The 20,000-nt window shown below is 37.9% G+C and overlaps 1 protein-coding gene across 2 annotated transcripts in view; it reads right to left on the reverse strand.

The window, feature by feature from the left end:
* LOC106867928 (uncharacterized) overlaps positions 1-20,000 on the reverse strand; it is a 259,365-nt gene that overhangs the window by 104,412 nt on the left and 134,953 nt on the right. The gene's annotated exons all lie outside the window — the stretch shown is intronic.

The raw sequence follows: 20,000 nt of genomic DNA on the forward strand, positions 1-20,000 counted from the left end.
GCGATTGCGATGAAAAAGGTGGTGGAACGAAAAAGGGGCCAGGGGGTTAGTTTAGGAGTTATGTCCCTTAGTTGGGTATGCTGTGAAGCCAGCAAGAGTTACCGTTGGAGCGGGGAAAGTGTGTATTATTATTGTGGGGATGGGGTGTGTGGTATGTGTAGCGGTGTCGTATGTAAAAAAATTTTTCCGTGGTGTAGGTATATATAGCTGTATTCGTTAGTCCGTTTTCTTTCTGGAAAGGATTAAGTCGGGGCGAGGAGTGGTATGTTAGCGTGCGGTGCGTAGTGTGTGTGGGTGTTTGTGTATATGTGAGGGTGCAATTTGTGTGAAAGGATATGTGAAAGATAGCTGAAGGGAATTTATTTTGTTGAATCTGTTGGTTCGTAGGAAGTATTTTGTTGAACCTGTTGGTTCGAGGGGAGGTTTGTTGAATCTATTGGTTCAGGGGAAGCTCCTTCGACGTGGCAATGGGTGCTTTTGACAGTGCGGCCGTATGTGACCTAGTCGATCTCTTCATCCTAGATATACTAAAAAGGAAATTCGCTTCAACTAGCTTTGGCTTCTACAGAGATGACGCGCTGGCAATATCAAGAGGGGCTAACGGCCACGCGCTAGATAGGCTCAGAAAGGACCTCACAGGTACCATGAACTCCCACAGACTGAACGTCACTATAGAGGTCAACCTGAAAACGGTGGATTTCCTTGACGGGACCCTGGACCTGGAATCAGGTGCCTATGGGCTCTTTAGGAAACCAAATGAAAAGTTGCCTTACATTAACACTGGTTCCTGCCACCCAGCCATAGTGTTCAGGAACCTGGTTAAGAGCGTGATCTTCCAGCTCGTCTTCAAGCAACGAAATCTTTGATGCTGCCACCCTGTACTACAACCGGATTCTGGCTGTCAGCGGTTTCAAAGATAATATTAGTTACATTCCAGACCCTTGCCCCCACCCCAAGAGAAAACGCCACCGAAAAGTACTATGGTTCACATCGCCATTCTCTTTAAACGTTAAGACCAGAGTAAGATCTTCCTTAGTTTAGTCGATAGGCACTTTTCCCGAACCAATAAATTCAACAAAATATTTGATAGACATAGCCTGAGACTATCCTTTAGCTGTGCACATAGTGTGAAAAAGATTTTAGCAGGTAGAGCCAGAACCGAGACTGAGGCAGGATGCTCATGCAAGGGTAACACAACTTGTCCACTAACCGGCCACTGCAATACGGAAACAGTTGTTTATGGAGCAGAAGTAACAGCAACAGGATCCAATGGACAACCGAGTGTGTGGAATATGAGGGGATAACGGAAGGCCCCCTTCAGAACCCGCTTTAATAACCACAAGTCCTCATTCAACATCCCAGAGAGACGTAACGCCACAATCCTAGCCAAGCTCGTTTGGACTTTGAGAGAAAGCTCGATGGAGCACAGCATAAAGTGGAAGATCCTAGAAAGAAGCAAACCGTATTTCAATAGCAGAAGGAAGTGCTGATTGTTCCTGGCTTAGAAGAGAGCGATTTTAAAAAGTACCCAACGCCCGGATTTTTACCTGAATAGCAGGAGTGAGGCATTTAATCCTTGCCCGCATGAAACGAAGAACATTCTACGCGCCCCACTATGACTGCAACCACGGGTCCCTGCCTGGACCTTCTGCAAACGACATTCCACCAATGCCCTTGGGCTCGGCACTCATGTATACAAGACACTCGTATACACACGCACACACCCTTAAAGGACGGACACCCCACAAACTAAACTGTCTCCCCAACACATACCCCCTCACACAAACTGTACACCCATATATACACAGACCCCACACACACATTACACACCACACGCTAACATCGCCCACCCCACCCACCCACGACTTTATCGGAAAGAAAACGGACCAACGAACACAGCTATATATACCTACACCACTGGAAAAAATTATACACACGACACCGCTGCACATACCACACACCCCATCCCCACAGGGGCACCACATTAATAATACGCACTTTCCCCACTTCAAGATAACTCCTGCTGACTTCACAACATACCCAACCAAGGGACATAACTCCTAAACTAATCTCCTGGACCCTTTTTCATTCCACCACCTTTTCCACAGCAATCGCTGACCGGTTGTTCTAATCCACCTCCGACAATAGAGAGCTGTCGCCATATTCCCTTCTATATCGGCTAACTCTGATGAGCGTAAGGTTATATAATCGGTTTGTTATCTAACATTCCATTGTATTCTTTACTCGAAACCAACTTGTAAGAGCAGCCGTGACGGATATTTAATAGTATACATTTCAGATTATATATGTCATTGTGTGTGTGTGTGTGTGTGTGTGTGTGTGCGCGTGTGTGTGTGTGCATGTGTGTGTGCATGTGTGCGTGCGTGCGCCTGTGTGAGCACGAAATAAAGCAGTGGAACCATTCAGAAATTAAATCAAAGACACGACTTTCTCCTCATTGATTAAGATGCATCTGGGTATTAATAATTCATTCAGTACTGAGGAGATACAACTGACTGGTTTAAAAAAAAACAAGAAAAGAAGACGAATTAAAAATATGTGGAACGATACAACGGAGATTGTTTCTCAACGACGATGATTCTGGTTTCAGTCTCAATGCGTCTCTGCTATAGTATCGGGTCGACCAAAGCCTTGTGATTTGATTTGGTAGACGGAATCTGAAAGAAGCCCGTCTTTTACATACATACATACATACATGCATATATATATATATATATATATATATATATATATATATATATATATATATATATATACACCGTTGACTGAACACTATTCAATTTTTTTTCTCCGTGTTTTTCTCCTTGTCTCCGTATTCTTTCTGTTGAAGAGCGTAGCTCGAAACGTCAAAGACTTTCCGTATTCCCGAGCGTCATACTAATACATCCTTTTGTTATTTACACCACCTGTCCTCGTCTGTTGTTGTTTTTTCGTATATTCTCCCATATATATATATATATATATATATATATATTCTTTTGCTTATTTCAGTCATTTGACTGCGGCCATGCAGGAGCAACACCTTTTAGTCGGTGAAATCGACCCCAGCGCTTATTCTTTGTAAGCCCAGTACTTATTTTTATCGGTCTCTTTTGACGTACCGCTAAGTTACGGGGACGTAAACACACCAACTTCGGTTGTCAAGCGATGGGTGGGTGGGAAGACAAACACAGACACAAACACACACATTACACACACACATAATTATATGACGGGCTTCTTTTCAGTTTCCGTGTACCAAATCCACTGCCAAGGCTTTGGTCGGCTCATTACTATAGTAGAAGACACTTGCCCAAGGTGCCACGCAGTGGGACTGAACCTGGAACCCCGTAGTCGAGAAGCAAGTTTCTTATCACAGCCACACCTGCACCTATATATATATATATATATATATATATATATATATATATATATATATATATATATATACAGTAAATCTTCCAAAACGAAGAACAAACACAAAAAAAACAACACCGCGAGGACGTGGTAATGTAAACTATTAGCAGACGCTCAAGGAAGGAAAGAAAGGTGGTTTAACGTTTCGAGCAAAACTCTTCTTCAGAAACAGAGAAAAGTCCAATAGAAAAGGAAGACGGAGGAAAAAAATTATATATATATATATATATATATATATATATATATATATATGGTATCAAAAAGTTCCCGGACTAGTTATGTTTACTAAAAAACAACTTATTTACCAAAGTTTTAACACCATCTCCTTTGAGATAGTCACTCTGTTCAGCAATGCACCGGTCCCAGCGTTCCTGTCACCTTTGGAATCCGACTTGGAAGTCGTTTTCCATGAGCGACTTGAAGACCTTCCGTGATTCACTCTTGATATCGACAACGGTGTTAAAATGGTGACCTTTGAGCTGCATTTTCATTTTGGGAAGAGATGAAATCTGTAGATGCTAAATCTGGCAAATAGGGCGGGTACGGAAGAGACACCATGTTGTTTTTGGTGAGTAACTCACGAGTGAGGAGAGATCGGTGACAGGGTGCTTTGTCGTTGTGGAGAATCCAGAAGTCAGGATTGCCTGCACTGATCCATTCGACACACTAGCAACATGAGCAATGTCGTTCATTGTCCTTCGCCTATCCTCATGCACAAGCTGATGAATATTCTCTACATTTCCAGTGATGCTCGTGGCAGGTCTTCTAAATCGCTTATCGTCTTCCAGGGACGTTCTTCCGCATTTGAAGCGCCCGTGCCACACGAAACATTGCGTATGACCCATTGCCTCGTCGCCGTTAGCTTGCCAAACGAAGCATGCTCAATGTCTCTGTAGCAAACTTCCCAGGTTTACGCAAAATCGCACTACTACAGCATACACGCCATCACAAAAACACAAATTTCACAACTTGCAGAGTAAACACAGCCATGTCACTCGGCACACTGTCTCATGAAGATCACTGCTAGCTCTCACTGGGCACGCAACTGTGCTGCCATCTGTTGGCGCGCTACAGAACTAATCCAGGAACTTCTTGATATCGCCTCTTATATACCTTAGGATATTTCCAATGCAGAATTCAACCCTTCTTTTGTACTATCAATACTGTCGGATTCCACATTAATAACGAAATTCTTCAAGTGCAGAAAATCCTGGTTTCACGACGGTAAAACTGTTTTGTAGGTTACCGAAGAGTAAAATATAATCCAAATACTAAGACAAATAAGATATTATACACGTGTTAAAATATTTCTTTGTCTTATTATTTGTATTATATATATATATATATATATATATATATATATATATATATATATATATATATATAACGTGAGAGAGTTAGGGGTTGGGGGTTCAACCCACTAAGGGATAGTATCTATCCAGTATACTGCTGGGAGGGTACCCAATTATTGATACACTAGTGCTATACTAGGTGCAATCAATGGGAGCGGGTAAAAGTGGAGGTTTTACCCAAAATTTGTGTAACAATAATTAGAAAATGGAGGATAATATGCTGAACCCAACTACTTGCAGACGGTGTATCCCGGGCTATCCAACCGTAGCTAAGCGTAGACAGTTTAAAACAATAGTTGCCCAATTGGAAGGAGGAAGTTAACGGTAGTTGACCCTCCCCCATTAGCAGCAGAATGGTAGAGCCGTTGGAAGAGGCAACAGGATATCTTACACCGCTAAGTTTGAAAGTTTGGCATATTATTGTTGTTGTTGTTGTTGTTGTTGTTGTTGTTGTTGTTGTTGTTGTTGTTGTTGTTGTCACCATCATCGTCACCATCACTGTTATTGCTACTAGAACATTAATAACTTGTATAAAATGAACTTCTACATAGAACCTTCCAATATATACAGAAATGACACACACACTCAACAAAACTTCCTTTCTAGAAAACACTTACAGCTTTCTAGATACGGCTAATAGAGCTGATACCACAAACAACGTACGTGGTGGAATGTTTGCTTATAAAAACTTGTATATGCACACATGAGAGTAAGGGGACATCCGAATAAGGCTGTGCACACGAACCCACACATATAGATGTGCATTGGAGTGCCTATAGCGACCTATCTATAATGTTTGTAGGCTTTTTTGGTGCCTTGTATTTTTAAGGGTTTTTTGACATATATCTTTTTTATATTTTTGCATGTCCCACATGCTATACCTTCATTTATGTATTCTTTATTATTACTATTATTATTTTTTTTCCTGCTGTACCCTTATTTGTATTTTTATTTTTATTTTTATTTATATTTTGATTTCAATTTTATTTTTAATTTTTATTTCTATCTTATTTTTGCTGTTGTTTTTCTTCTGGTCTCTACCACACCTCTGTTTTTACCTCTTGCTCTACATTTGTATGTAACCCTTTGGGAATCTCTGAAGAGGCCTAGAGGTTCGGGCATGTAACCCCATTTCAAAATGTCATCCGATAATCACTCCGGAAAGGAATATTCGGATAGAATGGGGCTTGCTAAAACTAGGCCGAAACAGCTGTTAGATTAAACTTCTGTTCATCCTCTAATTCCTTATGTACTTTGTACTTCTATATGTAAACCATGTTGGCAAAATAACATAGTCTGCCATGGACACCTGTGCTTTGGTTCTTTCTTTCTTTTTCTTTTCTTCCTTTTTTTGTCACTTTTGCTATGAATTAAATTAATGAATTCAACGGGATACACCGTCTGCAAGTAGTTGGCTTCAGCATATTATCCTCCATTTTCTAATTGTTACACACACACACACACACACACACACACACACACACACACACACACACATATATATATATATATATATATATAAATATGTCTGTATGTATGCATGTATGTATGTATGTATGTATGTATGTATGTGTGTGTGTGTATGTGTGTATGTATATTATATATATATATATATATATATATATATATATTATATATATATATATATATATATATATATATATATATATATATATATATATATATATATATCCAAGAAAGTTAGGGTTTGTGAATCCAACCCACTAAGGGATAATATCTATGCGTGTGTGTGTGTATGCTTTTATTTGCTCCCACCACCACTTGACAACCGCTGTTAGTTTGTTTCCTTCCCCGTTACTTAGCAGTTCTTTAAAAAAATACGACAGGATAAGTACCATACTTTAATAAAACATAAGGACTGGTGTTGATTGGTTCCACTAAACACTTTAAGGTAGTTCTCCATCATGGCTGCAGTCCAATGACTGAAATAAGTAACGGATAAAAGAAATCAGAAACATGCAGATTATATATCGCATTCACTACGAATTTGTTTCTAGACTAGGTGTTTAATGAGTCATGAATCAAAACCGGAAACATCCACTGACCTGTTGAATCATTACGAACAAGGATAAATTGAAATCCATACATTTAATATAAACAAAAATGATCGGCTTTGTGACAACCAGCCATTAATTCACCTCGTTTCAATAATGAGAAAATGCTTCTCTATTGCGTGAACGTGTACAATAGCGTCAGAACGTTACTGCCTTTTTAACCTGCAGCCTTATTTATCGTTCGTGATTGTTAATGCCATACGATTGTTATCAATTAAGATATAATTACATTAGGCCGTCTTTTTCAATTTATTTCAGATACGTGAACGAGAGCAATAACAACATTCAATTCAGCTTCTTTTATTCTTTTACCCAAGGGCGTTTATATGTAAATGATATTGTTGTTACTCAGTTTCCAGGTGTAATATAGCTGCTGGCGAGTCATCATAATGATAGAGTAATAGGATGTATATGTGTGTGTGTGTGTGCGTGTGTGTGCGTGTGTGTGCGTGTGTGTGTGTATAAATATAAACGTATACATACATGCATATATATATATATATATATATATATATATATATATATATATATATATATATATATATGCATCAAATGTACCCTATGCAACCAACTCTACGTGGGGCAGACGGGCCGCCGGCTGGCCGACCGTTTCACCGAACACCTAAGGGACGTTCGGCTAGGTTCGGACTCCCCTGTCGGCCGTCACTTCCAACTGCCCAACCACTCTCCCTCTAACATCTCCGTTTTTGGCCTCGCCCTGCACCATGGGTCCACTCCCTCGCGACTCCACTTGGAGCAACGCTACATTTTCAACCTTAATTCTTCTTTCCCCTTCGGACTCAACACAGCCTTCTCTTCCTTATGACTCTCCCCTTTACGTCCCTGCAACACTTTACATAATTTTTTTTTTTTAACCCCCCCCCCCTCGTCCCCCTTACATTATATCCATTATTCTCTTGTTATTAGACTTACTTTTTTCTACTTTTTATCTCACCACTACCTACACGCACAAATACCCACACACCTTACATATATACCGCCCACATACATATACCGCCCACATACATGACAAACATACATACGCGCCCTCACACACACATAGCCGAACGCACATATATACACACACACACCCATATATACGCGCACGCCTACATACACAGCCGCATACACATGCACACACATACACACAGGAGTGCACACACAAAATAACACACATACCTGGCACACATACGCACGCACACACATAAACATACACATACACACCCCTCACATACATAAAACCACACACACACACACATACACACATACACGACACACATACACATATACACACAGGCACACATACACATATACACACATGCACACACACCTCTCACATACACAATACTCACTCATATACATAACACATACGCACGCACGAAAACATACACAATATACACATACACGCACGCACAAAAAATATACACACACGCGCACACGGAAACACATACAGACATACATAAACACACACACACCCGTACCTAACACTCACAATCCCACACACACACGCACATCCACACATATACACACACACGCACACACCCACATACACACACACTTCTCACCAACACTACACACTCACACAGACACGCATACAATCATACACACATGGGCATAAACAACACACGCATATACAATAGCAAACGCACGCACACACACGTACACAGCAACGCACATACACACAACATACACATACACACAAACACACACGCACGCACAGAAAACATACACATACACACACGCGCACATACAAAATACACACACACACGTACACGTACCTAACACCGACAACCCCACACAAACACGAACACACACACACCCAAACAACCACCTGTTGACCTTCTACCTACACTGTCTACAGCGTCCACTAACCAGTCCTGCTACTAATTTCTTCCACTACGTCATACACACACACACACACACACAAACACACTAACAGATAAACCACCAAACCATGCACACACACACACACACACACACATACATACGCACACACACGTTCTGTTATCCCACACACACTCGCAGACTTTCGCACGCGCACCGATATTCATCTCCCTTTTTCACTCTCCTATCTTAGAAAGAACTTTTCCCCCACCACCTCCTCTTCCGGTCTTTTCATCATGTAACCTCGTGGGCATCGGTACCATTTTCCTCTTTCTCCGTTCTTCCATTCTCCGAACTTTCCATCTTTCCGACGAAGGGCTACGCCCGAAACGTCATACACTCTCTCTTTCCTTTCCTGAGCGTCCAATAATACTATCCATATCACGTCCTCACTTTGTTGTTTTTTTGTTTTTTTGTTATTGTGTTTTTGAACTATATATATATATATATATATATATATATATATATATATATATATATATATATATATATAAACATATTAGCACAAACACATACACACACACAAACACCACACGCACATATTTACGTTTATCTTCCACTTGTTTCAGTCATTTGACTGTGGCCATGCTAGAGCACCGCCTTACATAAACGTATGCACACACACACACACACACACACACACACACACACACACACACACACACACACACATACACACACACATATATATACATATATGTGTGTGTGTGTCTCGGAGTTTTATCAAAGCTACCGAATAAGTGTCACATATTTTTACAGATAAATTCCTCTATTTACATAATATCGAGGTCTCTTTAATCCTTTTGTTGTCCTTCCTATCAATATATATGTTTACACACACACACACACATACACACACACATATATATATATATATATATATATATATATATATGTATATATATGTATATATATATATATGAGGTGGTATCAAATAGTCCCCGAACTAGTTTTGTAGCGCGCTAACAAATGGCAACAGGCGGTTGCGTGCACAGTGCAAGCTAGCAGTGACCGTCATGAGGCAGTATGCCGAATGACATGGTTGTGCTTACTTTGCAAGTTGTGAAGTTTATGTTTTTGTGATCACGTGTATGCTGTACTCTGCAATTTTTTTCATGGACAGGAAGTTGGAACAAAACGCCAACGCGAAGTTTTACGTTAAACTTGGGAAGTTTGCTGCAAAGACTATGCGCATGCTTCGGCAAACTTACGGCGGCGAAGCAATGGGTTGTACAAAATGTTTCTAGTGGCACGGGTGCTCGACAGAGGCGGGAGTTCAATCAAGAGCATATTGTTTACGACAGCCGCAGTATTGTACAACGAGAATTCGTTCCCCAGGACTAGATCGTCAATCAAGAGTGCTACTGTGATGTTTTGAAGCTTTTGAGGGAGAATATTCGGCAAAAGCGATCGGATATATGGAGTGCGAAGAACTGGATTCTTCACGATGACAATACACCCTGTCACCAAGCTCTCCTCACTCGTGAGTTACTCGCCAAATACAACATGGTATTCCCTATTCTCCAGATTCAGCACCTGCGAACTTCCATCTCTTTCCCATGATGAAAATGCAGCTCAAATGTCGCCGTTTTAACATGGTTGTCGAGATCCAGAACGAATCGCAGAAAGTCCTCGACTTGCTAACGGAAAACGACTTCCAGACCGGATTCCAAAAGCAAAGTGACTATTTCAAAGGAGTTGGTGTTAAAAGTTTACGTTTAACTTTCACTTGATTCAGTCATTTGACTGCGGCCATGCTGGAGCACCGCCTTACATAAACGTATATATATACATACATACACAGACATGTTATTTTTTTTTATCAAATATAACTAGTTCTGGAACTTTTTGATACCGCCTCGTAATCGATTAATGTGATGCGTATATATAAATATAAAAAATATATGTATGCTGGACCGCTGAAATCTACAAGGTTTTTTCATTCTCTCCCTGTTTATGTTCTTTTTATTCTTTTCTGTTGAAGAGCGTAGGCTCGAAACGAAAAAGACTTTCACTTTCTCGAGCGTCAAACTAATACGCTTGCTTGTGGTTCATACACCTGTCTTTGTCTTTTGTTTTTCCATAAATTTCAACTATATATATATACGTGTATATATATATATATATATATATATATATATATATATATATATATATATATATATATATATGTGTGTGTGTGTGTGTGTGTGTGTGTGTGTGTGTGTGTGTGTGTGTGTGTGTGTGTGTGTGTGTGTGTATGATATATATATATACATACATATACACATACATACATACATACACACAAACAGACAGATATGCACACACGTACACACACACACACACACACATATATATATATGGGAGGTTTTTGTGTCACACTCTGCATACATTGATAACGTATTAATGCATAGTCATGTTATGTGTGTGCGTATGTGTTTGTGTATGCGCGCGCGCGCGTGATGAATGAATTTGTGTGTTTGAGTTTGTCTATCCATATTTTGTCATGTAACACGGTGCTTCTTTGTGTACGTACGCCTTCATAACTTCGCGCTTCAGCACATATGTAAAAGAGTCTTTTTCTTTCCTCTTTCTCTCTCTCTCTTTATGTATGTGTATATATATATATATATATATATATATATATATATATATATAGCGAGAGAGAGAGAGAGAGAGAGAGAGAGAGAGAGAGAGAGAGAGAGAGAGAGAGAGAGAGAGAAAGAGAGAGAGATAGAGGTCTGAAAAGTAATTGGACTGGGTGTGCTGTGTGAGCTATGGATGAAAGAGGGATAAGCGGATTGTGTTATCATCTAACATATCTTGGTAGCATATGACTAATTTTAGCTTTCTGCAACCATTGCATATTTTTTCACGTGCTTTTGCTTACGACTCCTCTTTTTCAAGTCGTTCAGCTATGAACACCAAGCAACGAATAAACCTGAAATTGTTGGTCCGGTTGCAGAAAACTCCGTCACAAGTACTTGAAATGCTTCAGCAATCGTATGGAGATAACACTATGTCGCGCACATGTGTTTCTGAGTGGCACAAGAGGTTCAAAGAGGGGCGCGAGTAGGTGGAAGATAACACCAGGAGCGAGAGGCCTTCGACAATCAGGACTAAGGTCAACATCGAGTGGTCAATCAGCAAGTCTACAAAGAGATCCAGCTGCGTTTGCTTCGCTCAGTGCGCGAGAAGAGACGTGAGTTGTGACAGGACAAATCGTGACTGCTTCACCACAATGCGCCTGCTCACAACGCTCTAAGCATCCAGCAGTTCATGGCCGACCGAGAAAAGAATTGCCGTACTGGAACAACCTACCTATTCACCTGATCTTGCTCCTAAGTTCAAGGGGAACATCAAGGGGCCCCTTTTTTGAAGGTGTGGAGGCCAACAAGAGAGCCGTAACGAAGGAGCTGAGGGACATCCCAGATGAATCCTTCCAGCAGTGCATAGAAGCGTGGCAGAGAAGAATGGAATAATGCATTAAACTCACGAGAGATTAATTTGAAGAGAAAAACACTCAAGATTGTTTTCGAAATCGTTTGTGACACCAGTCCTGTTACTTTTCAGACAGATCTCGTATATATATATATATATATAATTATGCAGAGATGCCTATAATAGGACATCTACTCGCTACTTCTTTTGGGATGATTTTCTGAAGGAATTTCGGCATTTTTGCATTTTGTATTTGCTGCCGATTAGATAAACCGCAAATACGCGGTATATTTTGAAAAATTAGACATAGGAACACGAACCATGCTGCGTATTGACTCGTGCCTCATATGTTGTCTGGTCATTTCTGCTGACGATAGTCCGACCTTGTAAGATATAATCTTTATCTTACTAAAATTGACTTGAAACCATGGTACAGAATATAGATTGGTAAAAGTTTTTATTTTTCATTTCCTTTCGAAATTATCCTAATTTTTTGTGGTATGTAGTCTTTTGCTGCTATTTCTAGCGAGTAAATGTCCTATTATAGGCATCTCTGCATTTTAAATGAATATATATAATTATGTGTATTTCTCCTATCTTAATGAATAAAAATTCTTCTGATAGAATAAATGGGTTAATAGAAACCAATGTAGCAAAGAACACAAAATAACTGTGGTTAGCTCCTGTTTTTAAGGCAAGAACTCCTTGAAATTTTGGGTATTTGAGTATATTTAAGAACTTAAGGATTGGAGAAAACGCATGTTATAATTGCATACTTTATTCCTACATATGTTTCAAAGGATTACAACCTGTGTGATCCATAGGGATCTTTGATATTAAAATTGTAACCTTCTCATCAGGGAAAGCATGGGAATCATCTTAAACGTAAGACATTATGACCGATTATGAAAACAATAGATGGATAAGGTTATGACTTGATTCATTTGAAAAATACCGTTAGAGAATTGGACGCTGCCGGATAGTGGGTTGGACAACACATACCAATCAATGTGTAAGAGCGTACATGCATACATAAATACACATACACAAACACACACATATACACGCATACTGATACACACACACACACACACATATACATACATATATGCGTATATACACATACATACACATGTGCACCCGTATATACATATGTATACATATATATATACACATATATACACACACACATATATATACATATACATACACACCTATATATATACACACACTCATACGTCCACATTTATACATATGCACATACGTACCTACGCATATACAAATATACACATGTGTGCGTGTCCCCATATACACACATGTATCCATCTACATATACACACATGTATAAATAGAAATATATTCATGCACATACACATAGCTATACATCTACGCCTATTACCTAATCAGATAAACAGATTCGTATATACATATACATACATGAATACATACGCAAACACACGTATGCACATACATACATACATACAAATACATATGCATATACATATATACATATATACATATATATATATACATATATATATACATATATATATGTGTACATATAAAAGAAAAATAACTCGTGTTTTATATATACATACATACACACACACCCACATACATACATCCACATATCCATATATGTGTGTGTGTGCATGCATACATATACATATACACACACATACGTATACATACATATATATTTTTTTGTGCACACACACACACACACATACATATATTCTTCGAAACGCCGGTGTTAAAACGTGGGTAGCTGATGAAGGAAAATGTTCTCTATGTAGCTTGTGTGTTTTCTGTACTCTGGTTATTATTATTTTCTTGTCTACGTTTTGTTTGCAATGTCCTGTACCTAGATATGCACCTATATATACAGGTAGACGTAGGTATGCACATACCTGTACGTATATATGCATATACTCATTTATTATTTGTTTATATATATATATATATATATATATATATATATATATATATATATATATATATATATATATATATATATATATATATATATATATCCCCGTAAATTGTGTGTGTGTACAGTTATATCCATACATATACATTGTAGCTATCGTGTCTTTGCAACGAGAAGTAGTTTGTAGCAGCGCGAGAAAATAACTAAACTACGGGATATCAAAACAGAAGAAAAAAATGAAATATCAAAAAATGTCAGAATAGTTTAAGAGACATTCAGTTTTCTGTGAACGCGAGATTACAATAGAAAACTCGCTGTGAGACCAAACTCCAACTACGTAGCGAAGTCAACAGCTTACAACAGTCATTCTTGCGGCTAGGCTGTAGCACATTTTCAATATGTTTGAAAGCGTTAAGAGTCAAATGTTCATAAAACGGACAATAAGTGATTATTAGTGATTTCAAGCAGAGCCGGATGACATAGTTTTGTCTTCTTCAGCAAACTATCACTCATGAATTTAACTAATCAGCTCAAGAAAGACTTAAATTTCTTAATATAATAGTTACCACCTGAAAAAAATTCCATTGACATTATGAATGATTACACACACATAGACATGTCAACAGATAGAAAATAATGAATTATCAGGCTGAGTAAAAAGTAAGCAACATTTTGAAATATTAAATTCATCACAATATATTTCAGCAATGCGGAAATTTTATTCATCAAAGTAACTACCATTTCAATTAACACATTTTTGCCGACGAGTTACAAATGTTTTTATGTTCTTCCCGTAACATAAAAATCTGGAAATGCTGTACACACTGATTTACATTTGGCGTCATACGTGAGGACCCCGAGACACCTATTGACTCATGCAATGAAAACCAAAAGGCATGAAAGTGTTGTGATACCTGAAGCACAATGGACAAACTGTCAAAATCCTTTCAGATGAAAATACCTTTACCGTTGAAGCTGTTTTAAAACGTCGCAATGGACATAGCTAAGTCACCTTCTGAAGTAAAGGGCATCTTTAGGACCAAGCCCCCAGATCAAGTCATGATACTGACAGAAAAAAGATGCCTCTCCATTTTTTCAAGTCTGGGGAAAAAGTGGAAGCTAACGATTATTATAAAGTCCTGCTGTCTAAGGTTTTGCCTTGGCTGAAGTCCAACTACCCCAACGGTAATTGTGTGTGGACCCAAGATGGTTCTCCTGCTGATACTGCGAAGAAAGTGCAGTAATTCTGCAAAGACAACTTCGCCGACTTTTGTCCTGCCAACTTCTGGCCTTCTTCCAGCTCAGAATTGAACTCCCTGGACTATGCCGTATGGGGGAAAAATTGGAGCACTCTACCAACAGAACTTCGCATCCAAGTCTTCATCATTTTAAGCATATCCTGAGGGAAGAGTGAGACAACATGTCTGAGTACTTCATCATGAAAAGTTGTGACGCTTTCAGGCGGCGTGTGAAGGCTGTGGTGAACAATGAAGGTAGACATAGTGAATAAATTGTTTCCTATAAACTTGTGTTAAAATTATATTTATGTCGAGTCGGTGGTCGTTGTAATATAAACAATTTGGTGAATTAGTTATTATTTTCCAAGTTTTGCTTCCCCACTCTGTATATATATATATATATATATATATATATATCAAACATAAATTGAAAACAGAACACAAAGGATATCGCTGTACACGTGTTTCAAGCTTTATAAACAATCTGTCATTACATCAGTATAGGTATGGTTGATATAAAAGATGGTTTAAAGCTATCTTCAGCCGCAAACATTACTAGTCCAAAGATTACATCACAAAAGAAAAAGAAAAAGAAAAAGTACACTTAGTATTACCCATTATAATAGGTTTATCACATCCCTTTAAAAAGGTATATCTGCATAAAGGTTCGTTGGATTTAAAAAATCTGCCCTTACTGTACCACAATTCAGCATATATATATATATATATATATATATATATATATATATATATATGTATATCCACTTGCCACGCACTCACATAAACAGGCATCAGTACTAGAACGCAGTAAGCTACATACACGTCCGCACGCACACGTTCTTTTCCTTTTCATTTTATAATTTCCACCTACTCCGCTCTCCATCCAACTTCTTCGCTGGTGTTTCATGATACTAGCTTCTCTCTTGTTTTCTACCCTTTTCTTCACATTCTATTTCACTTCTGGAATTTAACATTGGATTTTACCTGTTTATCGTCTTTAGACTCCTTCCTATCGCGTAAAAAGCACAAATCTATTTTCAAAAATGTTTTTTAAAATAACAGTTTTTCTTTGTTGTAAGCGTCTAGTCTTCCTTGCTCCGAAAGCAAAGTGAGTTGTGATAACGTAGAACAATGCACTCTATCAAGAAACAGAACTGTGATTGATTTGAACCCGTTATTAATCTATATGTAGTAAAACGGTGGGAAAGGAGAGAATGAATTGGATCAAGACCAGTTCACTTGTGGTATAAATGTTATCGATCCTGCAACCATAAAATGTACTATTAAATCAGTTAAGATTTTAGTTTGTCGCTGCCATTCTGATGTCATTTATGTCATAAACATCCACTGTACTTCACCGCGTTAAAAACGCTATTTTTTTTTCTGGGAAGTATGTTTCGTACCAGGTATCTCACAGGAATAACGTGATGTTTTTTCCCTAAACCAATTTAAAGCCCATTGCTGAAGTTTCCTCCTTGAAAACTTCGAATAGCGTGTAAAATATCGGCCTTGCACCAAGAGAGTATTTCTTTTTCAACCGAATTAATTTATTGCGTCAATTTATACATTTCTTTTCCTACTCAAATCATTGATATTTCGGATGGCAAGGACCTTCTGTTACTTCAGCTACATCGGGATTAAACGTTTGCAATAATATCAGAAACTATACACACGCGCGTGGACACACACACACACACACACACACACACACACACACACACACACACACACACACACACACACACACACACACATACGTATAAGTGTAACATTACACACATATATATGTGGTACAATTAATAGCGATATAGATAGATAGATAAATAGATAGATATATATATATATATATATATATAGAGAGAGAGAGAGAGAGAGAGAGAGAGAGCTGTTGTTTCTGTTTTGAAATAAAGGCATATTATATTTCTTTAGCGATATTTTCTGAAGTAGAAGCATCCATTAGCGCACGTGTTTTAGCCATCTTTGTTAAACTAGTTATAAACAAGACTAGTTTAGCTGAAATGTGTTTATTGCTGTTGAAGAGCCTTCAGTTCCGAAGGGTAACATAAATACCTACTTACATGCCTACATACATACATATACAACATACATAATACGTACATAAATTCATACATGCATACATAGTACATACATATATAAGTGCCTACATGCATACCTGATGGCTGTGACTCGATTCCGAGTAATATCTGCGCTTGTGTTCTCTTAAACCTGATTTGGAGGGGAATTTCATTATCAAAAATATTTGTAAAGTTTATAGTACTTCCTAAGTACTCAAATTTATCCATAACCTGCAATTTTTCCGAACATTTTCCAAAACTTTTGACCTTCACCAATGTATCCTTGATGCTGAGTCCATAAATGTCCATCCAATTTTCCAAATGCATCATTGGCTTTCCTGATTTAGAGGAAGATTTCATTATCAAAAATATTTGTCAAGTTTACAGTACTTCCTAAATACTCGAATTTATCCACAACCTGCAATTTCTTTCCATACACGTTAATGTTTCGTTCAGATCAGGCTTCGCCTGTTACAGGTTGATACATTAGAATTGTCTTTTTCCATACTGGTTGTTAGACTCTATGCACTGCTTGCTCTTATGAAGGAATTCATAAGATACCTTTTTCATCATCAGCCCATCTTCCAATAATTTGGGACACTCTCTTCAATTGAAATCTTTTGCATTAAGTTAGTTAAACAAAGTAGGCTTCCACTACTACATTTCAAGATTTCAGCACAGAGACCATCCATTCATTCAAGGCAACTTACTACTATTTAGCTTTTTTACTGCATTTTCAACTTATTCAAAAGAAGGAGTTTCTGCCTTGGCATATATTCTTTTGAGGGAATGCAGGAATCAAGCTAACAAACTCATCAACGTGAGAAGCCCTTTTTAAATGGAGGTTAAAATGTTCATACACCCTGTCAAGAATATCTTTAGGATCTCAGAGCAATTTTTGCCATTCAGAGTACACAAAAGAGCAATTTGAGAGGAAGACGCCCAATAAACTTGCCACAAGTTATAGGGAAATTTTGTATTGTTGGAGATACAGATTGAACCCGATCTGCTTTATTCCTCCACTGTGTGTTCTGTATATCACGGATCCTACGCTGTTCCTTAAAGTGCACCTCCCTGGAGAAGTTTGGCTCTTATGTATTTCTATTTCTTCCCTAAGGACTCTCGTAAGCTCTATATTTTTTCATTTAATAGCGTCTGACTTTCATCATTTTCATCCTGTTTTTATGTTTTCTTTCCACTAAACCTAGAATTTTTTACAAACGCCATATGCGTTTTGAACTCTTCCTACAAGTCATTGAAATGAAAGTTGTTCATTCTCTTCCGTAAGTATACTATCATCCAAACGATGATAGTACACTAAATATCATCCAGACATTTAATTTCTTTGGAATGGTCAAACCATTGGCTCTTACTTTCGATTTCATAAAAATGTTCACCTTTGCACGAACAAGACAAGGGTCAGTCCAGCATTCAACTTACCGCGTAATGCAGACACTGTACACAATATAAACATCACGTACAGTTGTACTTCATACACCCTTCCTTCCCTTTTAATATAAAATTCTTACATCTTTTATTTTCTCTCTATTTTCAGAGAAATAGTGTTTCCAAATAGTATCTCCTATTTTTAGCCATAAATTCCATCACCCGAAACAAATGTCCTTTACGTTTGCACGGCTCATATAAAGTCGAGTATTTAGCCCTCTGTAAGAAATCGGCTTCATTTTAATTTAATGTGCTTTTACACACACACACACACGCACGTATGTATGCATGTATGTATTATGTATGTGTGTATGTGTGTAGATATATGTCTGTCTGTCTGCCTGTATGTGTATGTACGTACCTATGTGCGTATATATATATATATATATATATATATATATATATATATATATATATATATATATTTATATAAATATATATATACATATATGAATATATATTTATATGTATGTATGTGTGTATGTATGATGCATGTATGTATATAAGGCGAAAAACAAGCGCATCACAGTGCATAAGGTATCGTATGGACTCTATGGAGGATGAGATTTGGAAAGCGGAAATAGGTAAGAGTGAAATCTACGACACCAGTATAAAGTGAAGATATTTTCAAAACAAAACAGATAGTGTTGTGGAGAGAGAAACCATCGAGAAAGGAAGAGAAGGGGGGAGGAGTTTTATTTCAGTGGGGATGAGTGAACGTATATATGACGATAAAATTATAGATAAGAAAATCGTATGTCATACGTAAACCTGAGATTGAGGTACTTTTATTGTAATGGAACATAATAATACATAACATGAAATTCCATATAAACATACAACGGAATGTCTTCTATGTAGAATGTGTAACAAAACCAGCAAACGTCAATTGAGTAATTAGATTGTGATCATGGTGAGAAACGACATGATACTGTCGCAGAGAGATTGTCCCATGGGAATAATTAGTATAAATTAGAAAGTATAGAGAAATGATGGAGTATTAACCCTCTAGTAAATAACGAACTGTAAAACTATTAGAATGCTTTGGGATTTCGGTACTCAGTATAACTATAAAACGGAGAATAGGGGAATTGATACATGAAAAGCAAGAGAATGAGAAATAATTGATATCAGATTACCTGAGGGGACTTGGAATTTCG

The sequence above is a fragment of the Octopus bimaculoides genome, chromosome 11, assembly GCF_046866305.1.
Source record: "Octopus bimaculoides isolate indiv1 chromosome 11, ASM4686630v1, whole genome shotgun sequence".
NCBI lineage: Eukaryota > Metazoa > Mollusca > Cephalopoda > Octopoda > Octopodidae > Octopus > Octopus bimaculoides.